Here is an 11472-nt window from a genome sequence, read left to right as displayed (position 1 = left end):
TAAATCACAATATTTTATCAATTTCCTCAAATGAGGAGATGAGTCACAGAGAACAGCTCAGTCTAATGGACTCAGCTCTCATTCTCAGATTGATATAGGATCTAATCATGGGGCTGTGGCATAACCAAGATCACTTTGAAAACCGCCCTCTGAAGTCAGTTCAAAGTGACATTTCATTTGCTGCATTCCCTCTGTGGATATAAATAAATAAGAGCTTGAAGAGAAAGGACAGGAGGCAGCTTTTAATCCTGTCGCTTTGATTCGGCTGGCGGCAGAGAGTGGAAGCAGGGCGGCATGGCGTGCTGGCCTACGAGTGGAGGTGAGGACAGAGAGCATGGCTGAAGGCTAGGGAACACGAAGACCTCAGCCAGCTGCCCCGAGGGTGAGGACAGTCAGATGGTTGGGGAGCCTCACTGCTAAAGGGATGAGACTGAACCACTTTGACTTTTACTGTGACTAGAGAGTGGCTCATCCCATCTGGTCTCCTGCATTAGGAGTAGTGTTGTCTGTGTAGGGAGCTACTTGCAGACTGCTTCACCAAGGCAGTGTGTGGTGTGGTTAGAACATACTGTATGAAGGACACTGTGCAGAACATCATTTCAAATACACAAATCTCTACTTTGTCTGAATGGAGGCCATGTTTTGGATACCACACAATCCATGTATGTGCGTCATCATGTCAAAAAGCATTCAAATTCTGGTTTATATTTGGTTGCAGATGCGTCATAGTCAGTGCAATCCTTAGGTGAACCTGTCTTTTATATATTCTGAAATGTGGTTCATTGAGGTGACTTTCTGACTCACTGACTTGTTCAGTTGCTCTGCTGGAGATGAGCTGAGAGCTCTTTATGTGTCATGTTTATTTGAAATCTTATTGGTTAGATCTGGAGATGCAGGATTTCATTATCTTTTGTACTCTGGCAGCAGCAGCCTGCAGAGACAGACTTGAATTTCACACTTGCTGAACATTTTCAACTGATTATTTAGAGAGTACTTTAGCTGAGAAAATGTTACTGCCAAATTTCTATCAAGACAGCCAGTGTCATTTGCCTTGTGTCTTTGATGTGCATCATCGATGTACGTGTCGGCTGAAAGAGAACCATTCAGAATACAATACACGTTTCTCCAAACAGCAAGAGAGAAAACCCAACGTTCAAGGCTGGTTTCCACTGAGATAAACCTATTGTCTTTCTCCTCTCCCTGGCTCTGCAGCCACAGGAGGTCAGCCTGTGGCAGATACACATCAGCCTCTATTGAGTGGAATGTATTGGGAATAGCTGGACTGTGCAGTGTATCACCACCATCAGTCTCTCTCCCTCTTTAGTTCCTACCCCTGGCTGGCTCGAGCATCCATAATCCCCCTTTCCACAGGGAGGGGAGGTGTCTGGTGCTGCAGTTCCTTGATAATAAGACAATGTTAATATTCTGTGTGGTGAGCTGTGCACCAGAGCGCCGGTCAGAGGATTGGAACGGCACGTCGTGGGAATACCCATGAGCGCAGCTGTGTCGGTTTGTCGGAGACATGCTGTATTTCTTAACACTTACACACACAGGCACACGTCACACACACGTAACACACACATGCACTTGCAAAGATACACGCACATATACACAGCACAAAGACATGGCGTTGGATAAAATAAATCCAAGGTGTTTTACAAATGCAATACTGTACAAACAAACTGAGTCATGTTTTCATTCATAATATACCCTTGTTGAGTCATGAAGCTGTTGTGATTGGCTCCCATGATCCCAGAATTCTACAATAACCTTAACTAATTAAAGGCATGTTTGCACGTCATGATCAGCTGCTGCTGTCGTCACAGTTCTGCTCACAAAGAAGAGACGGCAGCGGCCAGAGTGTCCAGGTCTACATCTTTCTCTCCTGGTGTACACTTGCACGTGTCAGTGTAGTGTAGTGTCGGCTACACGTGAAGCTCTCCTCAGCCTCAATGGGCAGCTAGCTGGCTGCTAACTCCACTGTTTCGAACACATACGCCACACGGCAGATGTTCAACAACAGGAGAGCTCCAAAAAGCAGAAAGCTATTTCACAGCTGTGCTTTTATTCTACACACAGAGGTTTGGACAATAGAGGCCAGGTATGATCAATAGATTTGATTCTGCCTCAGAGGCTGACAGAAACCATTATAACAGGCCAGTTACATAATCCAGTGGATTTCCTGTCATGTACTGTCATGTTGTGTCTTGTCTCTGTCCTTTCCCTTCACCCTGTCTCCCTCTGCTGGTCGTTGTTAGGTTACCTTTTCTCCCCCGCTTTCCCCCAGCTGTTCCTTGTCTCCTCTTGACTACCTCGTCACCCCTTCTCCCACCTGTTCCCCTTTTCCCTCTGATTAGTCCCCTATATCTCTCTCTGTTTTTGTTCCTGTCCTTGTCGGATTCTTGTTTGTTGTGTTTCATGCCTGAACCAGACTGTCGTCATGTTTGCTGTAACCTTGTCTTGTCCTGTCGGAATCTGCCGGTCCGTCTGAGCCTACCTATGTTTGGTAATTAAAGAAGCTCTGTTTAAGTTAATTCGCTTTTGGGTCCTCATTCACGCACCGTAACAGAAGAATCCGACCAAGAATGGACCCAGCGACTTCGGATCCTCTCCACTCAGCCGTCGGGATCCAGGGAGCGATGCTAGGCAGACACGAGCAGGAAGTGTCTGCTGCTCGACATGCCGTTGAGACCCTGGCCACCCAAGTCTCCAACCTCACAGAACAGGTTCACCATCTCCGCCTCGATCCACCGGCCACTTCCAGGGCTTTCGAATCTCCGGAGCCCAGAATCAATAACCCGCCGTGTTACTCTGGGGAGCCCACTGAATGCCGCTCGTTCCTCACCCAGTGTGATATTGTGTTTTCTCTCCAGCCCAACACTTACTCCAGGAGCACTGCTCGTGTCGCCTACGTCATATCTCTCCTTATTGGACGGGCTCGTGAGTGGGGCACGGCAATCTGGGAGGCAAGGGCTGAGTGTACTAACCAGTATCAGGACTTTAAGGAGGAGATGATACGGGTTTTTGATCGATCTGTTTTTGGGGAGGAGGCTTCCAGGGCCCTGTCTTCCCTATGTCAAGGCAATCGATCCATAACAGACTACTCTATTGAGTTTCGCACTCTTGCTGTCTCCAGTGGCTGGAACGAGCCGGCCTTGCTCGCTCGTCTTCTGGAGGGTCTCCGCGCAGAGGTAAAGGATGAGATTCTCTCCCGGGAGGTTCCTTCCAGCGTGGATTCCTTGATTGAACTCGCTATTCGCATTGAGCGACGGGTTGATCTTCGTCACCGAGCTCGTGGAAAGGAGCTCGCGCTCTCCGTCGCCCCCCTCTCCGCATCACTACCATCTTCCTCTGCCGGCTCGGGTGCTGAGCCCATGCAGCTGGGAGGTATCTGCATCTCGACTAAGGAGAGGGAACGGAGAATCACCAACCGCCTCTGTCTCTATTGCGGTTCCGCTGGTCATTTTGTCACTTCATGTCCAGTAAAAGGCCAGAGCTCGTCAGTAAGCGGAGGGCTACTGGTGAGCGCTACTACTCCTGTCTCTCCTTCAAGATCCTGCACTACCTTGTCGGTCCATCTACGCTGGACCGGTTCGTCAGCTTCCTGCAGTGCCTTAATAGACTCTGGGGCGGAGGGCTGTTTTATGGACGAGACCTGGGCTCGGGAACATGACATTCCTCTCAGACAGTTAAAGGAGCCCACGGCCTTGTTCGCCCTGGATGGTAGTCCTCTCCCCAGGATTCAGCGTGAGACGCTACCTTTAACCCTCACTGTTTCTGGTAATCATAGTGAAACCATTTATTTTTTAATTTTTCGTTCACCTTTTACACCTGTTGTTTTGGGCCATCCCTGGCTAGTTTGTCATAATCCTTCCATTAATTGGTCTAGTAATTCTATCCTCTCCTGGAATGTCTCTTGTCATGTGAAATGTTTAATGTCTGCTATCCCTCCTGTTTCCTCTGTCTCTTCTTCACAGGAGGAGCCTGGTGATTTGACAGGGGTGCCGGAGGAATATCACGATCTGCGCACGGTGTTCAGTCGGTCCAGGGCCACCTCTCTTCCTCCACACCGGTCGTATGATTGTAGTATTGATCTCCTTCCGGGAACCACCCCCCCCCGGGGTAGACTATACTCTCTGTCGGCTCCCGAACGTAAGGCTCTCGAAGATTATTTGTCTGTAGCTCTTGACGCCGGTACCATAGTCCCCTCCTCCTCTCCCGCCGGAGCGGGGTTTTTTTTTGTCAAGAAGAAGGACGGGTCTCTGCGCCCCTGCATAGATTATCGAGGGCTGAATGACATAACAGTGAAGAATCGTTATCCGCTTCCTCTTATGTCTTCAGCCTTCGAGATCCTGCAGGGAGCCAGGTTTTTCACTAAGTTGGACCTTCGTAACGCTTACCATCTCGTGCGCATCAGGGAGGGGGACGAGTGGAAGACGGCGTTTAACACTCCGTTAGGGCACTTTGAATACCGGGTTCTTCCTTTCGGCCTCGCTAACGCTCCAGCTGTCTTTCAGGCATTAGTCAATGATGTCCTGAGAGACATGCTGAACATCTTTGTTTTCGTTTACCTTGACGATATCCTGATTTTTTCACCGTCACTCCAGATTCATGTTCAGCACGTTCGACGTGTCCTCCAGCGCCTTTTAGAGAATTGTCTTTTTGTGAAGGCTGAGAAGTGCACTTTTCATGCCTCCTCCGTCACATTTCTCGGTTCTGTTATTTCCGCTGAAGGCATTAAGATGGATCCCGCTAAGGTCCAAGCTGTCATTGATTGGCCCGTCCCTAAGTCACGCGTCGAGCTGCAGCGCTTTCTCGGCTTCGCGAACTTCTATCGTCGTTTCATCCGTAATTTCGGTCAGGTGGCAGCTCCTCTCACAGCCCTTACTTCTGTCAAGACGTGCTTTAAGTGGTCCGTTTCCGCCCAGGGAGCTTTTGATCTCCTCAAGAATCGTTTTACATCCGCTCCTATCCTTGTTACACCTGACGTCTCTAGACAGTTCGTTGTCGAGGTTGACGCGTCAGAGGTGGGCGTGGGAGCCATTCTTTCTCAGCGCTCCCTCTCTGACGACAAGGTCCACCCATGCGCGTATTTTTCTCATCGCCTGTCGCCGTCGGAACGTAACTATGATGTGGGTAACCGCGAACTGCTCGCCATCCGCTTAGCCCTAGGCGAATGGCGACAGTGGTTGGAGGGGGCGACCGTTCCTTTTGTCGTTTGGACTGACCATAGGAACCTTGAGTACATCCGTTCTGCCAAACGACTTAATGCGCGTCAGGCGCGTTGGGCGCTGTTTTTCGCTCGTTTCGAGTTCGTGATTTCTTATCGTCCGGGCTCTAAGAACACCAAGCCTGATGCTTTGTCTCGTCTCTTCAGTTCTTCAGTAGCCTCCACTGACCCCGAGGGGATTCTCCCTGAGGGGCGTGTTGTCGGGTTGACTGTCTGGGGAATTGAGAGGCAGGTAAAACAAGCGCTCACTCACACTCCGTCGCCGCGCGCTTGTCCTAGGAACCTTCTTTTCGTTCCCGTTCCTACTCGTCTGGCCGTTCTTCAGTGGGCTCACTCTGCCAAGTTAGCCGGCCACCCTGGCGTTCGGGGTACGCTTGCTTCCATTCGCCAGCGTTTTTGGTGGCCCACCCGGGAGCATGACACGCGTCGTTTCGTGGCTGCTTGTTCGGTCTGCACGCAGACTAAGTCCGGTAACTCTCCTCCTGCCGGCCGTCTCAGGCCGCTTCCTATTCCCTCTCGACCGTGGTCTCACATCGCCTTAGATTTTGTCACCGGACTGCCTTCGTCAGCGGGGAAGACTGTTATTCTTACGGTTGTCGATAGGTTCTCTAAGGCGGCTCATTTCATTCCCCTTGCTAAGCTTCCTTCTGCTAAAGAGACGGCACAAATCATCATCGAGAATGTTTTCAGAATTCATGGCCTTCCGTCAGACGTCGTTTCGGACAGAGGTCCGCAATTCACGTCTCAATTTTGGAGGGAGTTTTGCCGTTTGATTGGGGCTTCCGTCAGTCTCTCTTCCGGCTTTCACCCCCAGTCTAACGGTCAAGCAGAACGGGCCAATCAGACTATTGGTCGCATCTTACGCAGTCTTTCTTTTCGCAACCCTGCGTCTTGGTCAGAACAGCTCCCCTGGGCAGAATACGCCCACAACTCGCTTCCTTCGTCTGCGACCGGGCTATCTCCTTTTCAGAGTAGCCTCGGGTACCAGCCTCCGCTGTTCTCATCTCAGTTCGCCGAGTCCAGCGTCCCCTCCGCTCAGGCTTTTGTCCAACGTTGCGAGCGCACCTGGAAGAGGGTCAGGTCTGCACTTTGCCGTTATAGGACGCAGACTGTGAGGGCTGCTAATAAGCGTAGAACTAAGAGTCCTAGATATTGTCGCGGTCAGAGAGTTTGGCTCTCCACTCAGAACCTTCCCCTTAAGACGGCTTCTCGCAAGTTGACCCCGCGGTTCATTGGTCCGTTCCGTATTTCTCGGGTCATTAATCCTGTCGCAGTTCGACTTCTTCTTCCGCGATACCTTCGTCGCGTCCACCCGGTCTTCCATGTCTCCTGCATCAAGCCCGTCCTTCGCGCCCCCGCTCGTCTTCCCCATCCTTGTCGAGGGCGCACCCATCTACAGGGTCCGTAGAATTTTGGACATGCGTCCTCGGGGCCGTGGTCACCAGTACCTCGTAGATTGGGAGGGGTACGGTCCTGAGGAGAGGAGTTGGGTTCCCTCTCGGGACGTGCTGGACCGTGCGCTGATCGAGGATTTCCTCCGTTGCCGCCAGGTTTCCTCCTCGAGTGCGCCAGGAGGCGCTCGGTGAGTGGGGGGGTACTGTCATGTACTGTCATGTTGTGTCTTGTCTCTGTCCTTTCCCTTCACCCTGTCTCCCTCTGCTGGTCGTTGTTAGGTTACCTTTTCTCCCCCGCTTTCCCCCAGCTGTTCCTTGTCTCCTCTTGACTACCTCGTCACCCCTTCTCCCACCTGTTCCCCTTTTCCCTCTGATTAGTCCCCTATATCTCTCTCTGTTTTTGTTCCTGTCCTTGTCGGATTCTTGTTTGTTGTGTTTCATGCCTGAACCAGACTGTCGTCATGTTTGCTGTAACCTTGTCTTGTCCTGTCGGAATCTGCCGGTCCGTCTGAGCCTACCTATGTTTGGTAATTAAAGAAGCTCTGTTTAAGTTAATTCGCTTTTGGGTCCTCATTCACGCACCGTAACATTTCCTGTGTTCCCATAACATACTGTACTGGGTGGGGTGCTTTAATCACACATAGCTCAGAACATTGTTGTTTTAGGACCCACTACAGTGTAACGGTTTTCTTCCTGGGAAGGAGAGGACCAAAATGCAGCGTGGTTATTTATAAACATCTTTAATGAAAGATGAAAACGTGAACACTATACAAAATAAGAAAATGTGGAAAAACCGAAACAGTCCTAACTGGTGCAAAACACAGAGACAGGAACAACCACCCACAAAATACCCAAAGAATATGGCTGCCTAAATATGGTTCCCAATCAGAGACAACGATAAACACCTGCCTCTGAATGAGAACCACTCTAGGCAACCATAGACTTTCCTTGACAACTAATCTGAACACAACCCCATAAATGGAATAAACCCCTAGACAAGACAAAACACAATAAATCACCCATGTCACACCCTGGCCTAACCAAAATAATAAAGAAAACACAGATAACTAAGGCCAGGGCGTGACATACAGTCACTGTTTGGTGTAAAAGAGAAGGAAATGGGTGCCTCCAGAGGTTGGGGATTGTTACTGGTAATTTGTGACCCCGTCAGATTTGGGGGGATCCCTGCGGTTCTATGGTTCAGTGGAAAAATAGTTTTCTGATGTTGAACTCTATGATGGCAGGTTGCCAGTTAACCTCTCAAAAATAATATTACACACACACACCGACACACACACACACACACACTCACTACATACGCCCACACACACATAACATGCACATACATGCATACTGACACCACATACACACACACACACACACACACATATACACTTTCACACTCACCACATATGCTGATGCTACTATCTATCCTGTTGCCTAGTCACTTTACCTGTATGTACATTACATAGCTACCTCAATAACCTTTGTGCCCCTGCACCTCGACACTGTACTGGTGCTCCCTGTAAACAGCCATGTTATTTTCTACTCCCTGTATAAAGCCATGTTATTTTCTACTTCCTGTATATAGCCATGTTATTTTCTACTTCCTGTATAAAGCCATGTTATTTTCTACTCCCTGTATATAGCCATGTTATTTTCTACTCCCTGTATAAAGCCATGTTATTTTCTACTTCCTGTATATAGCCATGTTATTTTCTACTCCCTGTATATAGCCATGTTATTTTCTACTCCCTGTATAAAGCCATGTTATTTTCTACTTCCTGTATATAGCCATGTTATTTTCTACTCCCTGTATATAGGCATGTTATTTTCTACTCCCTGTATATAGCCATGTTATTTTCTACTCCCTGTATATAGCCATGTTATTTTCTACTCCCTGTATATAGCCATGTTATTTTCTACTCCCTGTATAAAGCCATGTTATTTTCTACTTCCTGTATATAGCCATGTTATTTTCTACTCCCTGTATATAGCCATGTTATTTTCTACTCCCTGTATAAAGCCATGTTATTTTCTACTCCCTGTATATTGCCATGTTATTTTCTACTCCCTGTATATAGCCATGTTATTTTCTACTCCCTGTATATAGCCATGTTATTTTCTACTCCCTGTATAAAGCCATGTTATTTTCTACTCCCTGTATAAAGCCATGTTATTTTCTACTCCCTGTATAAAGCCATGTTATTTTCTACTCCCTGTATAAAGCCATGTTATTTTCTACTCCCTGTATATAGCCATGTTATTTTCTACTCCCTGTATATAGCCATGTTATTTTCTACTTCCTGTATATAGCCATGTTATTTTCTACTCCCTTTATAAAGCCATGTTATTTTCTACTCCCTTTATAAAGCCATGTTATGTTCTACTCCCTGTATATAGCCATGTTATTTTCTACTTCCTGTATATAGCCATGTTATTTTCTACTCCCTTTATAAAGCCATGTTATTTTCTACTCCCTTTATAAAGCCATGTTATTTTCTACTCCCTGTATAAAGCCATGTTATTTTCTACTTCCTGTATATAGCCATGTTATTTTCTACTCCCTGTATATAGGCATGTTATTTTCTACTCCCTGTATATAGCCATGTTATTTTCTACTCCCTGTATATAGCCATGTTATTTTCTACTCCCTGTATATAGCCATGTTATTTTCTACTCCCTGTATAAAGCCATGTTATTTTCTACTTCCTGTATATAGCCATGTTATTTTCTACTCCCTGTATATAGCCATGTTATTTTCTACTCCCTGTATAAAGCCATGTTATTTTCTACTCCCTGTATATAGCCATGTTATTTTCTACTCCCTTTATAAAGCCATGTTATTTTCTACTCCCTTTATAAAGCCATGTTATGTTCTACTCCCTGTATATAGCCATGTTATTTTCTACTTCCTGTATATAGCCATGTTATTTTCTACTCCCTTTATAAAGCCATGTTTTTTGACTCATTATTTGTATTCGTTTTTCACTGTGTATTTATTCATTGTGTTCCTATTTAAAAAAATTTTAATAAAATGTTGTATCTTGTCTTTAACTCTGCATTGTTATAAAAGGACCTGTAAGTAAACGTTTTCCTGTTATTCTACACCTGTTGTCTACAAAGCATGTGACAAGTGAAATGTGATTTGATTTGACATAGGCATTTTGAAAACACTGCCACCGCGCTGGCCCTGACTAATTGACCTTGCCAATCAAACTCTCCATTTGAGAGGGCCTAATTACATAACCCCATCAATCTTCCTCTGCTCATTTCCAAAGCCCTGAAAGAGTAACACAGTGTTCAGAAAACACAACAACAGATTAATATCAGCTCAGAGAAATGAGGCCTGGCTATCTCAGAGGAAATGGCTGTACAGAGCAGAGATGTAGGAGGAAGGGCAGTGTACACTACGTCTGAGTGGTGTTGTTGTTTAGGAGGCAATGAGCAAGGGAGAGAGGGAGGTAGAGATTAGGACACTGGGCTGCAGCCCAGGGGGATGTCATGTCGGGTGTGGAGCACTCTGGGAGATTGCCACAGTAACCTTCAAAGAAGGGGCCCCAGCTGTTTGACGGCCTGGCTCTCTAATAAACCTAGTCAATGTCAGTCAGTCAGTCTGAATAACAGCAGCCAGCATCTGTCTGGCATGCAAATCAGTCCAAATGAAATGGAATGGATGAGAGGATACGGGATGCATCTCTATATCTAGGTTACATTTTCTCCCTGGTCCAAGTCTCATATCCTATGAGAATGCCTATGTTTTTGTCTGTGAAGACAGCATTTGAGATCGCATGTGTGGATGAGTGTGAGCTAGTATAAGATCGTGTGAGCTGGTGTGAGATTGTGTGAGATTGTGTGAGTTGGTGTGAGATTGTGTGAGATCGTGTGAGCTAGTATGAGATCTTGTGAGTTGGTGTGAGATTGTGTGAGCTAGTGTGAGCAGGTGTGTGCTAGTGTGCCATTATGTGTTTGTGTGTGAAACGTATTGAAGGCTGGTGATGGTGCCGAGGTTGTGCCACTGCTGCAGGTGTTCCTCTCTCTCTCTCTCTCTCTCTCTCTCTCTCTCCATTCAATTAAATTCGAAAGGCTTTATTGGCATGGGAACATGTGTTTACATTGCAAAAGCAAGTGAAATAGATAATGAACAAAAGTGAAATAAACAATATAAAATGAAGAGTAAACATTACACTCACAAAAGTTCCAAAGGAATAGAGTCAGTCTGCCTGCCTGCCTGCCTGCCTGCCTGCCTGCCTGCCTGCCTGCCTGCCTGCCCGCCCGCCCGCCCGCCCGCCCGCCCGCCCGCCCGCCCGCCCGCCCACCTTCTGTGTCCGGTTAGAAATGCAGTGGAGAGGGATCCTAACGTAGTGGGAAGCCTGTCCTCTGTGTCCGTTTAGAAATGGATACTCATAGAAATACAACAAATGAATGCTGTTGCCTCGGGCACATGCTCTCCAGTACTCTGGTCACATTCACAGCCTGATTTGGTGCATTTGAAAAAAAGATGAGTGGATGCAATTGCCTACCTGTCACAATAGTTTGAAATATGCGTGCATTGCTATCTACAAATGAACAGCACACCAATTCTCCACCCTCACATGCCAGCAATTTGCAATTTACTAATAATGGTAAATGCAGATTGTGAGAACGTGATTCAATGCAAAAACGGAAATTCTGAACTAGCCTATTCAGCAATGAAGTGGCCTACTCTCAGACTCTAGTCTCTGGCTCACTCCACATAGTCACAGTTTTACACAGGTTCAATGTAACTGTAAGGGATCTCGTCCTCCTCTTCTGAGGAGGAGTAGTGAGAAGGATCGGAGGACCAATGTGCAGCGTGGTAAGTGTCCA

This window comes from Oncorhynchus mykiss, chromosome 13 (genome assembly GCF_013265735.2).
Source record: "Oncorhynchus mykiss isolate Arlee chromosome 13, USDA_OmykA_1.1, whole genome shotgun sequence".
NCBI classification, from domain to species: domain Eukaryota; kingdom Metazoa; phylum Chordata; class Actinopteri; order Salmoniformes; family Salmonidae; genus Oncorhynchus; species Oncorhynchus mykiss.
Note: the sequence above shows the minus strand (reverse complement) of the source record.